Below are 22,733 nucleotides of genomic sequence, written 5' to 3'. Positions count from 1 at the left end.
TTGAAAGTGTATCTGTTTCCACTAATAGAGAAATACTGTATCTTCATCCTGTCTAGTCCTGTTTAGTACCTAAAATCCTGTCTAATCTTGTCTGGTGGCCAACCTTAAATTTGACCTTTGATAAACTACATGTCTCGTGATTAGTTTATCGGAATATATATACAATTCCAGTGACATATAAATTTCCGCAAAATCAACTCAATATGTACTACTACAGTTCCTACTGGCTTTCCGAAAATTGTCCCGCATCTCGCCGCGACACTGATGACACACACAAATATCTTTTCTTCTATATTTTACTAATTATACCCCTAATAATAGAAACAAATGTTATCAATGCAACCATAAGGAAATGTGTAAAAAGCGAAATACCCATTTCCTATTGGAAATGTAAAATAAAATTTCTGGTTTTACGTACCACAATTATTCCCTTTCTTGGAACGTAAATGTAGGAGGAAACGGGAGAACTTCGCGAATACCTACAAACACGATGTTGTTCATTACAAACTTGAGTGTCCGGGAATCGAGCCAGAGATTCTTTGCATCGAGAGGTGCATCCACGGGGAGTTCCCCCAAACTTCACAACTCGACATATAGAAAAATAGTTGTATACTTTCTTAATAAACCTATACTTGTTTAGCAGAGAAATACTGATATAGACTAAAGATTTGACCTTCTTTATCATCTGTATTATTTCTCTTCGGATAAAAACAATCTAATTTTATCTTTTTTTTTTATATATGAGTATATACTGTAGGTATCGGTACTTAAAAATTACTTATCGTTTTTTTTTCGGCTGTAGAATAACACCCGTTCGATACTACATAAATATAATGTCTTGTATTATTGGACCCCCCAAACCGTGGATCCCCCAGAAAAAAATTCTGGGTGCGCGCCTGCTTGCATCTTTGCACCGGAGTTGTCTCCTACATGTACACTGCTCAAAACAATTAGGGGATCAGCTGAAATATCACACAAGGTCTTAAGATAGTGTATGGATAAGCGTGTGTTTGACTCGTATATATCATACAAGTAGGAATGCTTTAAGATACACTAGAAAAATGGGGCACATACTGGTGTTGGGACATGGAAAATTTTGTTCATATGGCGCATGAAACAAGACGGTTATGTGTGCACCTCTCGAACTGCTCACAAACAGACAAGGGAACAACACTGATTGTTCCTTAATATGGCGTATGGTCACCTCGAACAGCCAACACAGCCTTACATCTGCGTGGCATGGATTCAATCGGATTATCGATGAGTTCTTGGGGGATGTGCCACTCATCCAGAAGAGCGACTTCCAGATCTGGAATGGTTGTTTGAGGAAATGGCCTAGCGGCAATTTTTCTGCCAAGCATATCCCAGACATGCTTAATTGGATTGAGATCCAGAGAGCATGCTGGCCACTTCATCCGCGCGATACCCTCAGCTTCCAGCATCTCATCCAATAACCGAGCTCTGTGAGGACGAGCATTGTCATCCATGAAAAGGAAGGAATCACCAATGGCACCAGCATTAGTCGTAACACATTTTACATGGGTTTTCATCTGATTCCCTAATTTTTTGACCAGTATATTTAGGGGGGGGGGGTCAGGATTCTGCCCCGACATAAAGAGTTTCACGTTTTTTATTAGCATGCAATTCACAAAAAACATTAGTATTATTGTTGAAAAATAAGCTTCAATGTAATAAAATGGTTTTCATATGTACCAATATTTCGCGTCGTCCTGGGTTAAGTGTGCGTGGGTTTTGTCGGGGTACTCTCGTTTCCTTCTACATCCTCATTCCACTAATTCTTAAATCGTCATTCATTTGCCTTAATTATTATTTTCTTTAGCTTAAAGGACATAATCGTGGGCCATTAACCTGCGAGAAAGATTTTCATTATGGATTAAGTTCACCGCAGAAAAACAGAACTTTTGAGGTTGATTCAACATACGAGCAGTGAAGCAGTCAATATGCTGATCTCACATCCCGCAAGTAAAAAGCCGTCTCCCATATAGCATTTCTTGTATGGAATTGCTAGTCAATTTAAGCTTTATTACTCAGGGAAATTATTACAAATAATATTTTCGTAAAGGAGTATATACGCCACAGTTAGGAAAAGGAAACAATTGATATAAACTGCTAGTTAATAGTCTATTTTGCTACATATGTAGTACATAGATAAACAATTTCTACCTGCAAAATTAAAATTGTAAGTTATTATTACGGACGGTCAAAGTTTTCCGGAATCCGAAAAATAGAAATTTTACTTTCCGGAATTCGGAAAAATTCTGTAATTCGAAAAAGTACGGAATTTCAAAAATTCTGGAATCCAGAAATATTCCTAATTTCAGAAAAAATCTTTAATTCTGGAATTCAAAACATTACGGAGTTTGGAAAAATTCCGAAATTTTCTAAATTCCAGAATTTTCTAAATTATGGAATTTTTTCCGAATTCCGGACTTTTCGGAAATCTTGAATTTTTCAATTTTACTCTCCGGAAAATAAAAATTCTGGAATTGGTCATACCTAGTTATTATTGACAACGAGTAATATACATTTCAGTGCTACAAAGTTTTCTCAGAAACTACGCATGAGAATTTATCATAAAGCATGATATTTTCATTTAACTCAATGTGATCTACCGATTGATTTATATATATAATCTTTGGACAATATTTTTAACGAGACTGAATTTAAAATTTAAATGTTAATGATATAATTTTAGGCTATATCTTGTTAATCATACTACGTACTACCGTCTTGCTAGTAACATTAATCAGTTTCATCTCAATAAGTGGTTTCAGCTCTCGTACTACGTCAGTGTTTAGATTTATAAAGAGATTAGTTTTTATCCATTTTCTCGAGAATTACGCATGATGTTTTACATTCATGCATATAATTTTGTTCAGCTCAATTAAATGTATCGTTTCGGAATTTAGATGTAGAGTTTCATTTTTAGAACACCCGATATATATATATCGGGTGTTCTAAAATGAATAATCTTTGGGCATCACCTTTCTTTCCTCAAACGCTAACAATATTGTAGAATTTAACACGTATGATTCCCTCTCATTGTTACTCAGTTCTTATTACGTGATAACTTTTTTTGTTTCCATACAAACAATATATAGTTTGTATCAGTACCTCATTTATCTTCAAAAGAAGGAAGAAAACTTGCTTTATTGTTAACCGTTGTGAAGATAATCACGTATTCTTCAGGTTGACCATTTTACGTTAATGTAAGTTTTCTGAGTTGTTCTTTAATAGATTATATTATAAACATACTATAGATATTTCTATGATATATTAGTGTATTTTTATAATACTATCAACACCTACTGTATGTTGCTACATATCCGGTTTTTATTTTAAAAGTATTTTGTTTTTCGAATGTAAAATTAAAATTAAAATATATGTATTTCTCAAATTCAGGAGGCCAATTATCCTCCTGCTCGGGCTATCCTGACTGAATTCCTTCCAGGATTCTTCCTTATCTATACTAGGTAAATTCTAAGAGAGAGACTATAAAAGGATCAGTACTGGTATTTGTTAAAACAACGTCAGTTACTTGTTAAAAGCATATTTTCATTTTCTCTGCTTTTAAGAATCTGTATGAATAGTACTTATATTTAGTTTTAAGACTACATAGCCAGAATTTACGGAAAAAAAGCATGATTTTAAAACAAATAGTAGTCCTTTACTAGAGTTGTAAAGAAACATGTTATTCTGTAAATTTTTTTCAACAAAACGTAGTTTTTTTTAAAAGCAGAAAAAGTTCCGCTTTTTCAGATTAACGCTCAACGTAAACAATACTTAAAGGTTATTTGAACGAGTAGATAAGTACGGTGTTCAAATTTAGGGTGTCTATCGGTCACGAAAGTCACGAATGTCATGAAAATGTCACGAAATCAGAAAACGGTCATGAAAGTCATGAAAAAGTCACGAAATTTAGCTTTTGGGTTACGATTTTTTTTATCTGTACAAATGTAAGTACAGATTGGAAATTTTTGTTCTGTGAAACGTCAAAATTCACCACCAAAAATGTCTATGGCCGGCTTTAGACGCTACCAAATCGCAAGCAAAGTACGTTTCTATCGCATGGATGAAAATTCGCCCTAATTCGCACGCAAATTCGCTCTTGAAAATGTTTGAAATTTTATGATTTGGTAAAGAAAAGGTCACAAAAAAGTCACGAAATTTCATTTTGGAATTTTAGTAGACATTCTGTAATTATAAGGGGGCTGATCAGGAAGTAAGATTACAAAGCCTGCTGTGAAACGTGTATATAGATAGCAAATACAGACAAAAGATAGTACATACATTACGTTATATTCCGACGTAGTCTCCATATCGGTTGACGCACTTGTTGTATCGTGGAATGAGTTTGAAGATTCCCTCCTGGTAAAAATCCTGTTCTTACGTGTTCAGCCACGTTGTCACCAAGGTTTCACCTCCTCGTCTCAAGCGAAGCAACGGCCTCCTAGGTGCTCCTTCAAGTGCGGGAACACGTGAAAGTAGCTTGGAGCGAGGTCCGGGATGTAGGGAGAGTGGTCAATGATGACCCAGCGAAACTGCTTCAACAGCGCGGTGTTCTTCTGAGTTGTATGCGGGCGCGCATTGTTATGAAGGAAAATGACGTCCTCGATGAGAAGTCCTGGTCGTTCCTCCTGATTGCTTTGCGCAATCATGTTAAGGTTTCACGGTATCGGTCAGTGGTCACTGTGCTACCTCTTTCCAAAAATTCCATGAGTATGACACCAGCGCTGTTCCAAAACACTGTGGCCATCACCTTCCTGGCAGGTGGCGTGATCTTAAATTTCTTTATCTTTGGACAGGAGGGGTTGTTTCCACTCCTTTGATGACCGCTTACTGCCGAGCTGGGAGTGTATGTTTCGTCACCCATGTTCCCTTCCGTGAAGAACCGTTGCAAAAATTGCAGACTTGTCCCCATGCACTTCTCCTTGTGTTGGTTGGACAGATTGCGTGGATCCCATCGGGAACAAGCTTTCCGGTACTATAGAATATCGTGCACAATGTGACGAACGCTTCCGAACGACATTCCCAATTCTGCTGTCAGATGCCGTAACGTGATCCTTCTGTTGTCTTGAATGAGCTCCTCCTCGCGAGTTCTTTCTACCAACCGCAAACTTTCAAGACCATTCTGCGACGAGCTGACGAGACATTACAGTCTTTCCGTAAATCTCTACTAGCTGCCGGCGAGTTTCAGCCGCGGGTACATGTTTCGTCCACAGAAATCGAATAACTGAGTGGACTTCTTCGCGAGATCAGTTTTCCAAACGAGTCGCCATTTGTGTTTATATAGAACCAGCGCTTTAGGTGGCGAGTAGCTGAAACTCTGCACAGTTGCCAATTACATACATTAAAATAGCTCATTCATCTATAACAGAAGAAACTCCGGAAATATCGGCCTTGTAATCTTAGCTTCTGATCCCTCCTCGTATCATTTACCGTATTTTATATTACACACTATGAGAGTCAACAGCCGAATGGGTGCTCTGAAGTTCTTTTGGCCAATGAACATTTCCATTGATTTTTTTTATTGCGCTATAAAATACTTTAGAGCTAGCTGCTTACAGAAAGCACTTTCTTACGCTCACGCATTGATTATAACTAGTCGCAACTTGCATCTAGTTAGAATTCTATCTACTACTCGTGCATTTAATAGAATGACCGCCATGTTTGTACGTCATCTGTCAGTTCAGGAGAAATGTTTGCCCCGTTCGGTAGAAAAACGATTTAGGAAAAGGTACGATTCAAATGCATACGACGTTGCTTATAAAACGAATAAAAGAGTAACAAAATTTATGGTTCCTTTGAAGGGAACTATTTGTCTATTTGTTTGTAATCAATTATTGGAACATACTCGAATATCTAAGGATAATGTTATAGTGTAGTAATTTCTAACATGTATTGCTGAAGTATTTCTCAGTAATGAAGTCAACACATTGAATTTATTAAACCAATTAAATATGTAACTAGTATTTTTTCCTTAGCAATACATATCCAAGTTTTGCTGTTCTTTAAAAGAAAAACTGTAATGTATGCTACTTATAAGGACATGAAGGTAGTTGTGATAGTAATTTTATATGGGCATATAGGCATTGTTTGCAGCATGAGGTAATACCTAATTAATGTCTTGTTTGCGCCCCAACCGATCTTATGAACGAATTTTATTCACACTTAAGAAAAAAGAAATAGAAATATAAAAGCACGATGATTTGATAGTACAGTGGTACTATCTGGTATCCAAGTTTATCGTAGATTCGATAAGGAATGTGTTCAGGGGAGAGCTTGTGCATATTTACCCAGGAGAAAACACTTCCCCAAGTAAAAATAATTTAAATTCTCTCCTGAATTCAATATTAGGACTTACAAACCTAATAATCATGTCAATGAGCTTCCTGAGAATTCTACAGTGCTATTATCGAACTACTTAACAATATTATTTCACCAATACTATTTCACGATTACCGTCGTTTCTTTTGCTAATGGAACATACTCGTAATATTTTTATATTAGCCCATGTGAACATTTACAGATCGACTGAAGTGTTTGGAACACATGAGTTAACATTTAAATCAAGAAATGAAACGATATGACAGTAAAGTAATTATAAGAAATTCTTTCCAATTGGCTGGTTACTGAGTGAAATGAAGTGAAATTTTAAGTTTGATGTCCCAGATTTATGTCCTGTAGGTTAAGCGAGATGAATGATTATAGAAAGTTTTGAATGATTATCAAATAATTGGTGGGATGATCATGTGGGAAGAAACTCCAAAACAGCGAGAAAACACAGGAACATGATGTTGTCCACCATGAACTCACATACCCTGGATTGAACCAGAGACTCCTCATACCAGCAGAGATAAGCCCTACACCACCGATTCATCGTTTCTTCTAATTATAAACGTTTGTGATATTTCATGACGGATAATATACACAATATTCTGTTCTAGTCAGTGAATTTGAGGGGAGGGGGAGAAGGCCGGTGGCTCAGTGGTAGAGCGTTTACCTCGTCGCGTTGGGTCTCTGGTTCGATCCCCGACCAAGTAACTTTGTGGTGAACAACGTTGTGTCCGTTTGTTTTCTCGGGGTACTCCCGTTTCCTCCCACATTTCATTCCACTATTTCTTGAATCATCATTCACTTGCCTTAATCATCCATCTCCCTTAACCTAAAGGGGATAGTCGTGGGACGTTAAACTGAAAGATTTTCTAGTGAGTGAATCAATATAAGGGAAATCAACCTACACTAACGAAATTTAACGTTGGGCTGAATTCTTCAAATGTTTGCTTTTATGATTTTTCCCTCCTTTGTGGACCTCCGAAAACATACAAAACGCAATACTTTCATAATCTAATCCTTTGCAAGTGTATCGCCATAGCCTATACCAAACATTACTCACACTCAAAGCTGACGAGGGCAAAATTATAAAATGTTCGTCTGCTTAGAAAACTATTTCATGTGAGGTTGTTCTAAAGAAAAAGCTGAAGTTTCAAAGCAATATCACATGTAATACTGTATATAATATATTCTTCTTGTTCAGGTTCGAAAAACCCCGAATACCAGGTAGCCATGGCGATTAAAATTACGAGTCTTACGCCTAGATAATTTAATTCCAAAATAAGTAGGCCCATGATGTATCAAATTGTATTTGTATTATTATGATGATGCCTAGTTTTGAGAACTGAAGCCTAGGTCACAAGAAAAAAAATTCGAGCGCTGCTCTTGTTCCTGATACTTTTTCGGTAGCTAACTAGCTGTACTACTAGTCATCGTCTGTTCGCTACAGCATTCTTCGGGTATAGTCTGGTGGCAGAGCAAGAGAACCTTGCATTTTTGGGGTGACCAAGGTTTTTTGATGTTTTCTTATAGATTTTGATGTGCTGAATCCAAAACTGCCGGGTGCAACGCTAGCACCCTTGAGCATTTCCCACAAAACTCACTAATGATTTCCCCTCCCCCTTTTTATTAAAAAATCGTTGACTTCGGGGAAATTGTCTGTAACTTCTACAGTAGTTAACTTAGAATAAAAATTCACACCTTGTTCTTCTTCTAATGAAACAGTCTTTCCAACTATGTTAATTACTTGGGGCTGCGACAAACAGGAAGGGAAATAAAATGGGAAATTCTGGAAAATTCCCTCCCAAAGCATCTTTCAGCTCTTAATATCCAAGAGCCATACCTCGAATCTCCATCCGGAAAGAAAATATTTTTATATTTTCATGAACTTTCGACACTAGCAAACAATATTAGGAAGGGTACCGCCCTGGCACCCTTGAACATTTCCCACAAAACACAATTTCCCATCATTTGTATTTTACCAAAAAATTATTGACTTCCGGGAAATTATCTGTAACTTCTACAGTAATTAACGTAGAATAACGGTTCAGACATTCTTATGCTTCTATTGGAACAGTCTTTCCAACAATGTTAATCACTTGGGGCTGCAATGAATGGGAAACTAAAATAAAATGGGAAATTCCGGAAAATTCCCTCCCAAAGCATCTTTCAGCTCTTAAAGTACAAAACGGATGGGGTGTATCTCCTTCCGAAAGAAATATTTTTATATTTTCATGAACTTTTTACACTAGTAAACAATATTAGAAAGGTTGCCACCTTGACCATTTCCCATTAAACTCATGATTTCCCATCATCTATATTAAAAATAGTTCATTGCGGGAAATGTGCCTTGAACTTCTATACAAATTAACAAAGAATAATGCTTCGTCCCTTTCTGCTTCTTTTCGAACAATCTTTCCAACGATATCACCCCTTAGAGCAACATTTGCAATTTCGAGTCATTTTTATTAAGCATGAATATATTTAGACTGTTCCAAAACTTTCTACTATCAGTAAAGTATATTAATAAATCGTATGTTTTTAAAAAATAAATATTCGTATAACTTTCTTCGATTTTTATGATTTTGATTAAAATGTAGCACCTGTAATTCGAGAGATTTCGCAGAGTTAGAAAGTGAATGTTCTAGTGGTATTCTAAAAGCCACACTTATCTGCAAAAAATGGTTATTTAAGATAAACTTACATAATGACTTAAGTATGTCATGTTTGTTTGTAATATTATTCCTCACCGCTTTCTTCACTCTCGTCAGCGTCGTTATGTGAGTACGTGTTTAGTTTGTTGTAGCATCTACCATCAAAGCATTTACAGAACATTGTACAAGGTAGTTTACCTACACAACTACAACTTCTTGTTGAATAAGGTTTTCCTGACGAACAGGAACATGAAGTGAAGTACATCGGCAGGAGCTAGCTCAACATTTGGAGGAAGCATAACTGGCCTTAACGATTTGGTTGTTTCATCACGTGTGCATCCATAACAAGTTGGATCAACATTTGGTGGGTCTGCCCTGTCTGCATTCAGCCAAATTAGCATTTGTAGATGTGCACACTTACATTTAGTTTAAAAGCTTCCGACGTGGGTGGAAGAGAGCAAAGTAATGGGGCTCTTGTGTGAGCAGATGCAGTTTTTTCTTCCAAACGTTAATACGAACTTCTATCATAGACTTCACACTTGCTACACCATAGCACGCAGCTACAAAGTCAGTTGATTCTTGTTCTATATCGCTGGTTATCTCTTCCTGATACCCCAATTTTTTCAAGATAACTCCATTTAACAATTGTTTAATGGCTGTTGATTTTCTTGTATTATAGCCACCATATTCAGGAGTGACTTCAGGACTCCTAATGATCGACTTTGAGAACTCGAAATCTATTCTCTGTGCTCTGCACACTGAATAAACGTGAGATGCAAGTAATGCTAGAGTTGGCACTTCTTTTACTGAGAAATATTGGGGCATTGGTGGCTTTTTTGGCCCTGTGTACCGGTGTACAAGCACTCCACTAGTCACACGTTCCTTCATTTCTTCCTTTGTAATGCGACAAATTTTGTTACTGTTGCAACTCCATGACTTCTCCACTTGAGTTATCAGCAGAGCCGTACTATGAGTTTGACGTAGGCCATTTTGAGATGAAATAGACGTGTCGAAGTTGTCACCAACAGCTTGCACAAATCCGTCTGTTGAGGGATTAAGTCCTTGCAAAGTTGGTGCTTTGCTGGCTTCTGCTGCAGCTGACGCTTTAAATCTTAGAGTCTCACTTTAACTACAAGTGATTCCAAACTTATAGAATTCGTCAGTGAGACGTTTTCTGTTCAGAAACATAGCAAGAGCAATCTGGAGAGTAGCTGACTGCTTTGTCAATGCTGCAGTTACGATATTTCCAATGAGTATTGCAGGTAGCTCAGTAATTCCAAGCATCTCTAATAGGGAAAGTAAAGTTTCACTAACATTATTTTTAATATTGTCTTCAGAAAGGGTAATTTCGTAACTTTTCAATTTATCATCAGGCTTCTTCACTTCATTCACTATCTTTGTACTTAGTTCTTTTATTGTTTCTCCATCATCGTCATCATCTTCGGTAATATTCAAGGTAAGAGTAGCTTGATTTTCAAAGGCAAGAATGCTGGATACACCAGGAGAGGACAATACTAGAAGGTCTTTACCTATTCTTTCCTGAACATCTCTTATAATTGCAAGACGATCAGTTCTAGATCCACCGTTCTGTTGATAAAGATGGTAAACTTCAATGGAGTTCCAAATACGAGAGGTGTCCTCTTTTAAAGCTGTCGTGACTGCGTTGATTCCATCTCCGTCACTTCCTTTATTTATGCTGCGTTTCAGTAAACAAATTTTAGTTGACTTACTGAGCAAAAATTGATTGTAACAGTCTTTGTGATAACGAACGTCTGCCGCATGTAGATCTCCAACAGCTCCATTTACAAGCACTCGAACAGCTTCAGATAATTCGTCATTTCTAACATCACATATTTTAAGGATAGCTTCTTGAATAGTCGGTTACCCTGGACGATCAACCGTTCTAAGAAGGTAATATCTGCGCCATCGACTTGGATGTTTTGGATCAGGATCGGAACAGATCTCTCCACAGAATAGACAGTCAGTACGAAAATTGAAAGGTTTTGCGTCTGATCTTCTAATCTGTTTCACCTGTGGCTCAGAGGAGGTTGAAGTTGACTGCTCTTTGGCTCTCTTGATATGCCACTGCGAAGTATATGTTGATACGCAGTCCTTATGAAAGTATACTGGCACATTTTCTTCAAGAGAAATAAACCGTCCGTCACGTCTAAGACTACTTGCCAACATAATTGATCGAACTCGAGCTGGTCGTCCAGTTATAAGCCTCTCTTGTGTTTTCTGACAGGTGAAAATGCACTTCTTTTCTTCCGCCATGTTTTTAAAAAGTGCACTATGAAACACTACTTTAAAACGTGTTAACACACGTAAAACAATAACAGTTTATTCACTTCGCACTAGTCAGTTGTAAACTCACCCACATGTTCACTAAAAACTATGTCTATGTGATGGCTGCTATCTGTAGATATATAAAAATGTTGAATGAATACCGTACATGGAGAAGCGTTAAAATTAATAACGATGAAAAGATAAAATGAAATTTAAACATTAAAATCCAGGAACCTTTAGCCAGCAATCGTAAACTGAACTTAAATTGTTAAAAACAAAAGCGAATACAAGTACTAAATATATCCTATTGCCCAAATTATATGAGGAAGATAATTGTATTATCTATTGTGCTACTTATCAATTCCATAAATGTAAATTCCTTTTAAATTTTAGTCATTCAAGTGTGTATCGCACGGTTACAGTTCACGTGTGTACAGTTATTTTCAAATATAGAAAGTTCATGAAAATATAAAAATATTTCTTTTGGAAGGAGATACACCCCATCCCTTTTGAACTTTAAGAGCTGAAAGATGCTTTGGGAGGGAATTTTCCAGAATTTCCCATTTTATTTCCCTTTCCTGTTCGCCGCAGCCCAAGTGATTAACATTGGTGGAAAGACTCTTCCAATAGAAGCATGACAAGGTCTGAACCGTTATTCTACGTTAATTACTGTAGAAGTTACAGATAATTTCCCGGAAGTCAATAATTTTTTGGTAAAATACAAATGATGGGAAATTGTGAGTTTTGTGGGAAATGTTCAAGGGTGCCAGGGCGGTACCCTTCCTAATATTGTTTGCTAGTGTCGAAAGTTCATGAAAATATAAAAATATTTTCTTTCCGGATGGAGATTCGAGGTATGGCTTTTGAATATTAAGAGCTGAAAGATGCTTTGGGAGGGAATTTTCCAGAATTTCCCATTTTATTTCCCTTTCCTGTTCGTCGCAGCCCAAGCGATTAACATAGTTGGAAAGACTGCTCCAATAGAAGCATAACAATGTCTGAACCGTTATTCTACGTTAATTACTGTAGAAGTTACATATACTTTCCCGGAAGTCAATAATTTTTTGGTAAAATACAAATGATGGGAAATTGTGAGTTTTGTGGGAAATGTTCAAAGGTGCCAAGGCGGTACCTTTCCTAATATTGTTTGCTAGTGTCGAATGTTCGTGAAAATATAAAAATATTTTCTTTCCGGATGGAGATTCGAGGTATGGCTCTTGAATATTAAGAGCTGAAAGATGCTTTGGGAGGGAATTTTAAAGAATTTCCCATTTTATTTTCCTTTCCTGTTCGTCACAGCCCAAGCGATTAACATAGTTCGAAATACTGCTCCAATAGAAGCATAACAATGTCTGAACCGTTATTCTACGTTAATTACTGTAGAAGTTACAGATAATTTCCCGGAAGTCAATAATTTTTTGGTAAAATACAAATGATGGGAAATTGTGAGTTTTGTGGGAAATGTTCAAGGGTGCTAGGGCGGTACCCTTCCTAATATTGTTTGCTAGTGTCGAAAGTTCATGAAAATATAAAAATATTTTCTTTCCGGATGGAGATTCGAGGTATGGCTCTTGGATATTAAGAGCTGAAAGATGCTTTGGGAGAGAATTTTCCAGAATTTCCCATTTTATTTCCCTTCCTGTTTGTCGCAGCCCCAAGTGATTAGCATAGTTTAAAAGACTGTTTCATTAGAAGCAGAACAAGGTTTGAATTTTTATTCTACATTAACTACTGTAGAAGTTACGGATGATTTCCCCGAAGTCAATGATTTTTTAATAAAAAGGGGGAGGGGAAATCATTAGTGAGTTTTGTGGGAAATGCTCAAGGGTGCTAGCGTTGCACCCGGTAGTTTTGGATTCAGCACATCAAAATCTATAAGAAAACATCAAAAAACCTTGGTCACCCCAAAATGCAAGGTACTCTGCAAATCTTATGGACTGGCTGCCAGACTAGTACAAACCATCGCGGTGAACACGAAACGGTTAACATAAAATCATTTATTACATTGTAGAAATAAAGTAAAGCAGTAAAGATGTTATACAATACGATTCTTATAGCATTAAGATAAGAATTTATTTATTTATTTATTATTGCTGCCTATTACAGGATTTTATCCCAGTCACAACAGGCTTACAAAATTAATATTACATCTACAAATGAACAATAGAAGAAAAAATAAAAAAGAAGAAAAAAAATAAATAAAAATATCCACAAGAAAACATCAGAATATATAATGGCAAAATGCTGAATGCATAGAGAGAGAGCAAGATGTGAATAAAATACCAGAAAGAGAAGATACACAAACTATCAAATCACATACGACCAAAAACAATAGAAAATACATTAGAAGTCTGATAAAATAATTTTTATGAGCACAGGATCAGTGAGATACTTCTAAAGTAGATTTATAAAGCCATCTTTAAGTGAAGGAGCGTAACAAAATCCATAAACCAACTTATTATAGCAATTTTTAATATATACAAAATTGTTACTAAGCAAATTCAAAATAGTAACAATAGAAGAATTGTTCAAATATTGAAGACTTACATAAGTAGATATAGAAATATCAGTACTATAGATAATCTAAACGTGGTAAAATTTTTATAAGCGATCTTATGTAGGCAATACATGGCATAGCAAAATCAATTTCAATGTTATTTTGTATTAAATTGTTAAATAATCTACACATACTTATCAAAGGTGTATTCAAATGTGCAATGGTTTTGGATCTTTTACAAATAAATGGCAATCTTGTCCTCAAACAGTTATGTGTAACATTAAAATTTAATAAATGCAAACACTCAGGACTATCAACAATTCCATTTACTAACTTAAAAAGAAATATAAGTTGAAAATACCTTCGCCTAGCAGATAATGTTCCAACATCAAATAAACTTAGAAGAGTTGCATACGATATTTTATTTTCATAAGAGTTTATTCTATAGGTTTTGTAATATAAGTATCTTAAAAACTTATTCTGAATCCGTTCAATTTTTGCAATGTACTGCTTATAATACGGAGTCCAAACTATACTTGCATAATCAAGTTTGCTTCGTACTAGAAAATTGAATAGCATAATAATGACATATGGATTATTAAAATCTCTAGTACTTCTTATCACAAAACCTAGCGATTTGAGAGCTTCATTGACAACCTTTTCTATATGAGCGCTAAAACACAATTTAGTATTTACAATGACACCCAAATCATTTACTTTCTGAACTCTATTAAGAATAGTGTTTGTTAGGGTATAATTGTAATGTACAGGGTTTCTATTTTTAGAAAATGTGATTACATTACATTTATTTATATTAAAATGTAACTTATTTTCAACACTCCATAAATAGCAGTTATTCAAATCACTCTGAAGTTTTAGAACATCGTCAAGTTCTCTTATTTCCTTGTACAATTTCATGTCATCCGCATATAATAAACAGTGTGAATGTTCAAGTACAGATGGTAAATCATTAACAAATAGTAGAAAGAAGAGAGGTCCAAGATTAGAGCCTTGTGGTATACCCGAATTAACATCAAACAATGGAGAACTGTGATTATTATACAAAACATATTGTTTTCGACCATTTAAGTAGGAAGAAATTAATGATAGTAGTTGCTTTGAAAAGCCATAATTAGATAATTTTGCAAGTAATACAGCATGATCTAGCTTATCAAAGGCCTTCGCAAAATCTGTATAAATTACATCCACAGAAAAACCATTATTAAGGGAATCCGCAATAGACTGTATAAATAGAAATAAATTGGTAACAGTCGATCTCCGTGGATAAAATCCATGTTGAAAATTAGATATGTAAGATTTGACATGATGAAATATTCTATTATAAAGAATATGCTCAAATATTTTAGCTAGTGGAAATTAGAGATATTGGTCTATAATTTTCAATACTCTTGGCATCTCCTTTCTTAAGTATTGGACGAATTTTACTAATCTTCCAGATTTCTGGAAATATTGAAGTTGTTAATATCAGGTTATAAATGTAATTTAATGATTTTATTAAAAGTTCTCCACATCCTTTTAATAAATAAGTTAGCAATAGATCGGGCCCACTTGATTTAGAAGATTTTAACTTTTTAATAGCCTCTTTAAGTTCACATTCAGAAATGGAATTCACCGTCAGACAATACGGTATGATTAACTTGGTATGGGGGATAATATCGTAACCAGAAGGATGAGGAGAATAAACACTTTTGAAATATTTGAAATATTCTATTTGAAATATAAATAGAATAGTTGTAGCAATAGTGATTGGATGGATAACCGATTCCTAATATGTAGAATAAATGGTAGAAATAGTGTAAAGGATGTAGTGGAGTACGGACCTTCTAAAGACACTAAGAACTTTCTAGCGCAAAAAATGTTATCAGTATTTGTAGCCGTAGTATGATAACATGAAGATTCACTATACTTATAATGGTGCCGACAAATTTTCAATGTGTGCAATTAAGAATGGAAGAAATGTATAGGTGCCAATAGAACATGAACTTTCAAAGCACTACGAACAAAGTTTTCAAAATAAAGGAAAGCTATATTTGTAGCTATAATATGCTGGCTTAGATATTCTCAATTTGCGCGTCATTTATTTTTTCTCATTTTAATTCATATAGTAGTTAGACTACTAATGTTTCTGGTTAATACGTTAAATCTGCTGATATGTATCTAAAATGGTTTGGGTACAAAACCTCGCGGCCAGAACCTCGCGGCGACAACCTCGCGGACCAAAATCTTGCCTGGCCAAAACCTCGCCGCCCAAAATGTCGCGGGCCAAAATCTCGCGGAGCCAAAACCTCGCTTGGCCAAAACCTTGCTTGGCCAAAACCTCGCCACCCAAAACCTCGCGGGCCAAAACCTCGCCTTGCCAAAACCTCGTCTTCCAAAACCTCGCGCCCCAAAATATCGCCATACTCTCTCGGGTTCAACCGATCTCGAGTCCCCAGTTATTGAAAACAACTAAAAAGAAGCGCCATATTGCGTCAATATGTAATACTATTTATTTAAATGAAAATTACTGTATATTTGAACTTTTTTAAATCTGGGAAAAGGGGGATTAATTCGCTTTTAGTTGGAGGCTAAATTCATCATTTATTCCTGACTGATTTTAATCAAAGCTGTGAGAACTGTGCCAACCTTCAAATAATTTATAGGCCTACTTAAAATTTTAACAAAAATCTATTAATATTTATGAAAGTATGAAATAATATATGAGTTTTTACGACGTCCCTTGATTATGTCCTGTTAAGCGAGGTTAAAGGAGACGTAGATGACCAGGATGAAGAAAATGATCGAATAAAGAAAGTGGGAGGAAACGGGAATAACCCGAGAAAGCCCACGCACACGATGTTTTGTATCTTCTTCTTCTTCTTCTTCTTATTATTATTATTATTATTATTATTATTATTATTATTATTATTATTATTATTATTATTATTATTATTATTATTATTATTATTATTTGTAATGTGAAAGTGCATATTAAGAAACTCATTGGGTAAATTTTAAAGAAAGTTTCATTCGCGACGAGGTTTTGGCCACGCGATGTTTTGGGTGGCGAGGTTTTGGCCCGGCGAGATTTTGGGCGGCGAGGTTTTGGCCGGCGATGTTTCGGCCGCGAGATTTTGTCCGTATCCCATCTAAAATATTTGTAATTATAGTACATTACAAAATGACTTTTAGTGTATTTTAAACTAGGAAAATTTCTTTCCACTATTTTGAAATTGTTGGTTATTCCAGTCTAAATTGTCTTCACGATCTGTATATACCAGAAGTTTGTTAAATAAATAAATATTAGTGTTAGTAATTAATAGAAGTAGTAATGGTAAGAGAAAGAAACTTAATGTCTATTTATCAGTAGCGAGGCTATAAAGACATGTACCAATCGTTTAATGTGGTTGCCATCTGAAATACAAACTGCCTCCAAGATCCAACCTATCTTACAAGGAATGTACTTGAACCTGAACCCACGAAGTGGGTGTGATGTATATATTTCCTGAAAGCTTGAGTCAAGGTAAGATCAAAACCGGTTACCAAAATTGGGGAGGTCTCATGCATTCCGCTTGGGAGCAGCACATTACTCATTTTTATTAAAATCTTTAAGCGTGTTTATAAAGTCCGTTGCAACCCCGAAAAATCTGAAACGGTGAGACAAATATGAAAACAGAAAAATACGTCTTTCATCATTTCAAAAGTACAACGTATCAAAGTAAAAAAAATTGTCCCAGGGTCCCCCACAGAGTCCCAGACGGGGTCCAACTCAAAATGTTTAAATGAAAAGGGGGGGTCAACTTGCATATCATATGAAAGTTGATGTTAAATGAAAGAAGGTAAATCAAGTTTCGACACTCTACGATAAGCTTGTGTAAAATAGCTGTGAGTCAAAATATCAACACAGTCTTCATTGCAAAGTCTATGGCCACTCGTATGAATCTGAAACGGTGGGATAGGTGTAAAAACAAAAATACGGGTATGTCATTATTTCAAAAGTACAATGATTCAAAGTAAAAGAAGATGAAGCAAGTCTCGACTCTTGATTATAAGCCTGTACAAAATGGCGATGGGTCAAAATGTCAACACAAGCGTGTTGAAACTATATATATATATATATATATATATATATATATATATATATATATATATATATATATATATATATATATATATATATATATATATATATATATATATATATATATATATATATATACACTGTCTCACCTTTTCAGATTAATAGGAGTGAGCATAGACTTTTCAATGACGCTTGTGTTGACAAAATGGCCCACCGCTATTTCGCACAGGCTTATCGTAGAGTGTCGATATTTGATTTATCTTCTTTCATTTACACCAACTTTCATATAATATGCAAGTTGACCCCCCTTTCCATTTAAAAATGTTGAGTTGGACCCCGTCTGGGACTCTGTGGGGGACCCCGGGACAATGTATTTTACTTTGATATGTTGTACTTTTGAAATGATGAAAAACATGTTTTTCTGTTTTCATATGTGTTTCACCGTTTCAGATTTTTCGGGGTTGCAACGGACTTTATAGACACGCTTAAAGATTTTAATAAAATTGAGTAAAGTGGTACTCCCAAGCGGAATGCATGAGACCTCCCCAATTTTGGTAACCGGTTTTGACCTTACCTTGACCCAAGCTTTCAGGAAATATATACATCAGCCCCACTTTGTGGGTTCAGGTTCAAGTACATCCCGGGTTAGTTTTGCGTACGAAACGCCGGACACCATGCTTAAGACAGACGAAACTTCATCGCGACAGAAACAAAATAAATTACGTTCTTACTTATGCCTAGCAAATTCAAACTGTTTTATACATATTAATTTACCCAAATTCTTCTTGGTGCACCCAAAGATATCTTTTCTACTGAATTTCTCACTAGAACTTTAACTACCCAATGTAAGCTACTTTAACCACGTCTTTCTTAGGCAAATCACTCTTAAATATATTTATGAAGATCAATGTTTGTTCATTGGCATAACTCTTGAAAAGTTCTTACTTATAAAGAAAGAAACACGAACGAAATTTTGTCTCCTTACTTCTGTTCTGTACTTGTGTTTTGAGTAACCAAGGAGAATTTATATAGACTTGAAGAAGTAGTCAGTAAAATCAAAGCATTAAAAGTTCCAGTTTATTTCAAAGATTACTCGCATACTTAAAACAGTTAATACTGATTTGTGTTATATTATGTAAATATCTACTGGAAAAAATAAATAGGAAGCGCCTTTCACGTTACTCTTGATGCTTTTACAAATAACACATCTATAATTTGTGTTGTTTTATCATTTACTTAAATATGCTTAACGTTGATTACTTACTGAACTCTTGCTTTGAACTCATATCAGAGGGTTCAGTTTAACAGACTAGTTACCGATTTTTACCGACATTCCGTAATTGCAATTTACGTAGCTAATTCTGCAATATTATTGGTAATTAAACAACACTATATTGGATTGGATATTATAACGAAAGAAACACTAACCAAAGCTTAAACACACACTGTATTTTAAACTATAATGTGTAACCTGGTTCTATAGTATCTGATGAAGGATATGTTAGATACCCGAAACCGTTACACATTATAGTTTAAGATACAGTGTGTGTTTAAGCTTTGCTCAGTGTTTTTTCTGTTACAATGGTAATTAAAGAAAACAATGTTGTCTATAGATGAGACATTACAAACACCAATCGAGAGAGCTAACTGAAGTGGGCAAAATTAGATGGACGAGTGTAAAATTCTCATACGTAGGAACCGAGAAAAACACTTTGTTTCTTGTAAATCTAAAAAATGATACTGTACGATAACACTCTATCTATTAAAGTAAAACTGATAATGAAATATACACTAATCAAGGTTTTCATAATGACACAAGCAAGAGGACAGTATATAATATAGTTCATGAGGTATAGCCCTAAATTTTGATTGTCTTTACAACTTTAATTTGCGTTTACCTATATTGTCTAAAGATAAAGCATATATCAATCGATAGATCGCACCGAGCTGAACAAAACGACGTGCCTGCAAATGTATTCTCATGCGTAGTTATTGAGAAAATCAAGAAAAATAACACATTTTATGGAATTAAAAATTGTTTCGTTCTCTGCGAAACTCATGCAATTGATAATTTTCATTCTGTGAAATTAACTAATGATGCTGTGCATTGTTCAAGCGAACGATAGGCTACTCTTTCTTTCCACTCCCTAATTTCAATCTCGATCTTTAAGGAGTTGATCTGCCATCTCCACCAAAACACACACTCTGTTCTATAAAAACCTGAGTGTTTTAAATAAATTTTCACTGAGAATATTTCATATGAAATCGGAGAGAATGTAGTCCATCATTTTTGTCCCATTTTACTCCAAGTTATTGAGACAATTGGATTCCTTTTTTTTAATCGACCAAACTTGATATTTTAAAACTAAAGTTATCATACGAAAACATTTCATTTTTAAATAATGGGGAAAGGATGATTAACTAAGTCTTCATATTTGACAGTATTCAATCTTCAAGCCATGAGAATTACTTGGAAACCTCAATAAATACATGTACCGCATTGCCTTAAAATCAAATGTATATTTTCGTGAAACACTTTTAAAAAAATCGAGATGGAGTTGGGCGTAAATCCGTTACTTTATGGTTTACTGATTTTAACTCTATGTTGAGGGGATGATTGGGAAGCATCAAAGAAAATGTCTGACTTGTTACACCAAAATCGAATATTTAATAATACTTTTTAATATTTAAAAAAATAAAGGGGTTACAGGTAAATGAAGATGCCTCAGGTTATTATGAACCTCTCAAAGCAATTCATTCCTGTTTAGCCTAATGGTTTGCTTTATATGCATTTCATAAGTAAATGCAATCGTTTACAACTCTACAAATTACTTTTTCTCGAAAAATTATCCGAAAAGGGCAGTGACACAATTTTTTTCCTGGCTGATACTTTCGGAAAACAGCTACTTGACTTTGACTATCTATACTATTATATAAACAAGTAAAGGTTTGTGACTCACCATCGACAGGCCATATTACTATAGGTAGAAATGTAAAATTTGGACAGAAAATTCCCTCCATTTCGCCACGAAAGGATAGGATAAAGAAGATTTTTGGAAATACGTATCCTAAGGGGAGAGGGTTTGAGGATTGCAATTCTTGCCAGAAATATTGTTTTACTAGTCTCTGAAGTTTAGAAATAGTCTGAAAATCGGCAGGTAAGTTCCCTGTTGAAATTAACGCGATTTTCAAAATTCCTCATTTAAAGGGAGAAATAAAAACCAATTTCTATTATTTTGAAATTTCCTACTATTTATTCAGATAATGCCCTTGGAATTCTGAAACTCGGTATATAAACTCCTAATTTAAAATAAGGAAGTATGTGCTTCAGCGTTTTCAAAAATTTCTCTCCGAAGGGAAGATAGAAAGCAATTTATGTAATATTAAAATTTTCGGTTTTTAAAGAAGAAAATATCTATTATGAGATTTCGCTTAACATACCTGAAATATACTCTAAAGTTAACCAGGAGTACTAAATGTTTTAACGTCTTCGAAAATTCCATTCCTAAGGGGGAAATGGAGATTTTTTGACAAAAATAAAGTATCTCAGAAATGATTCATACCTATTTGACCTATTCCTATTTATCTACTGACCTAACTTCCAATTTATCTCATTTTCTCCATCTTATCTTATCTGTAGGCGGAATATGTATTTTCGTTTCGACTACGCTCAATCGATGAGTGATATTTAGTGTCTGAGGAAATTTTCTCACAAAGATTCATTTCTCAACGTAAACAACAGCTCTGACGTGATAGGTGTGATTCTAGCCAATCACGTGTCACTAGCAGATTCAAAAGTGCACCACTTCAAAAATGGCTCTTTTTAAAATGGCTCTCGTCATTTAGCAATTCCGAAAACATATCTACAATGCTACAGATTCAGGACCTGGGACATTCGCAAGACACTTGCAGCACAACTCCTTGCTGTTTAAAATGTCTCAAATAGCACCTCACCAAAAGTTATCCCAAAACAACATGACAACCTGCTTATTGTTACATTGCAAGGGACAACATCCAGCTAACTATAAAGGTTGTATTATCTTTAAAAAAAGAGAAAGAACGACGGCTCCGTAAGAATTTCACTCAACCACTTCTACAAATGGGCCAACGACAACTTCAACTACTCCCAAAGATGATTACTCCAAGGAATTCGCACCACTTCTTCCTTCGACTGACAATTACGCTCGCAAGCTCCACAATAATCCACAACAGCTCAGGTTTTAATTGATGATGATAGTTTTATATCTAGTTTGAAGGAACTTCTTCTTCTGTTCAAGGGACTCAATCTCCTTGCTTTACTCCAAAAGCAAAAAAAGGAACTTCAAAAACTCAGGACAGTGCACGATCCGATAACAAAATTGACAATACTAGTTGATGTAATGGTGAGCGTTTTTGACGATGGCTCCGACTAAAAAGCAACCTCATAGGAACATCAAATTCCTCACCTAGAGCGCTGACGGAGTATCAACTCAAGCTACTTCGTGCAAAAGCGAAATATAGACCTGGCCTTTCTTCAGTAAACCAAACTAAAACCATTGAAACAATTCAAGATCAAAAAGTATGAAGTCATTCGGCAGAATAGACCAACACCACAAAGGGGGGAGGGGATCGGATTGGCCATCTTAATTAAAAAATCGCTACCGTATGGTCCATTTCAGTCACCTGGCCTTCAGTCATTGGAGGCGGCAGGAATCTCTATACTGACACACAATACTTTAATCAATACCATAATGGCGTATAAATCTTCAAATACCCAACTCGTTCTTAATTATTTTCAAGCACTCAGGAATCTACATGCTCGGACCATTATCATCGGGGACTTCAATGCTAAACATGGGCTCTGGAACTCAAGAACTGGGAA

The 22,733-nt window shown here is 35.3% G+C and overlaps 1 protein-coding gene across 2 annotated transcripts in view; it reads left to right on the top strand.

Moving 5' to 3' along the window:
* Window positions 1-22,733, top strand: part of LOC145673098 (inactive pancreatic lipase-related protein 1-like) — a 146,935-nt gene that overhangs the window by 10,116 nt on the left and 114,086 nt on the right. The gene's annotated exons all lie outside the window — the stretch shown is intronic.

Source organism: Thermobia domestica, chromosome 16 (genome assembly GCF_964235325.1).
Source record: "Thermobia domestica chromosome 16, izTheDome1.hap1.1, whole genome shotgun sequence".
Lineage (NCBI taxonomy): Eukaryota > Metazoa > Arthropoda > Insecta > Zygentoma > Lepismatidae > Thermobia > Thermobia domestica.
The sequence above is the reverse complement of the archived record's forward strand: the minus strand, read 5'-3'. Positions and strand labels throughout refer to the sequence as shown.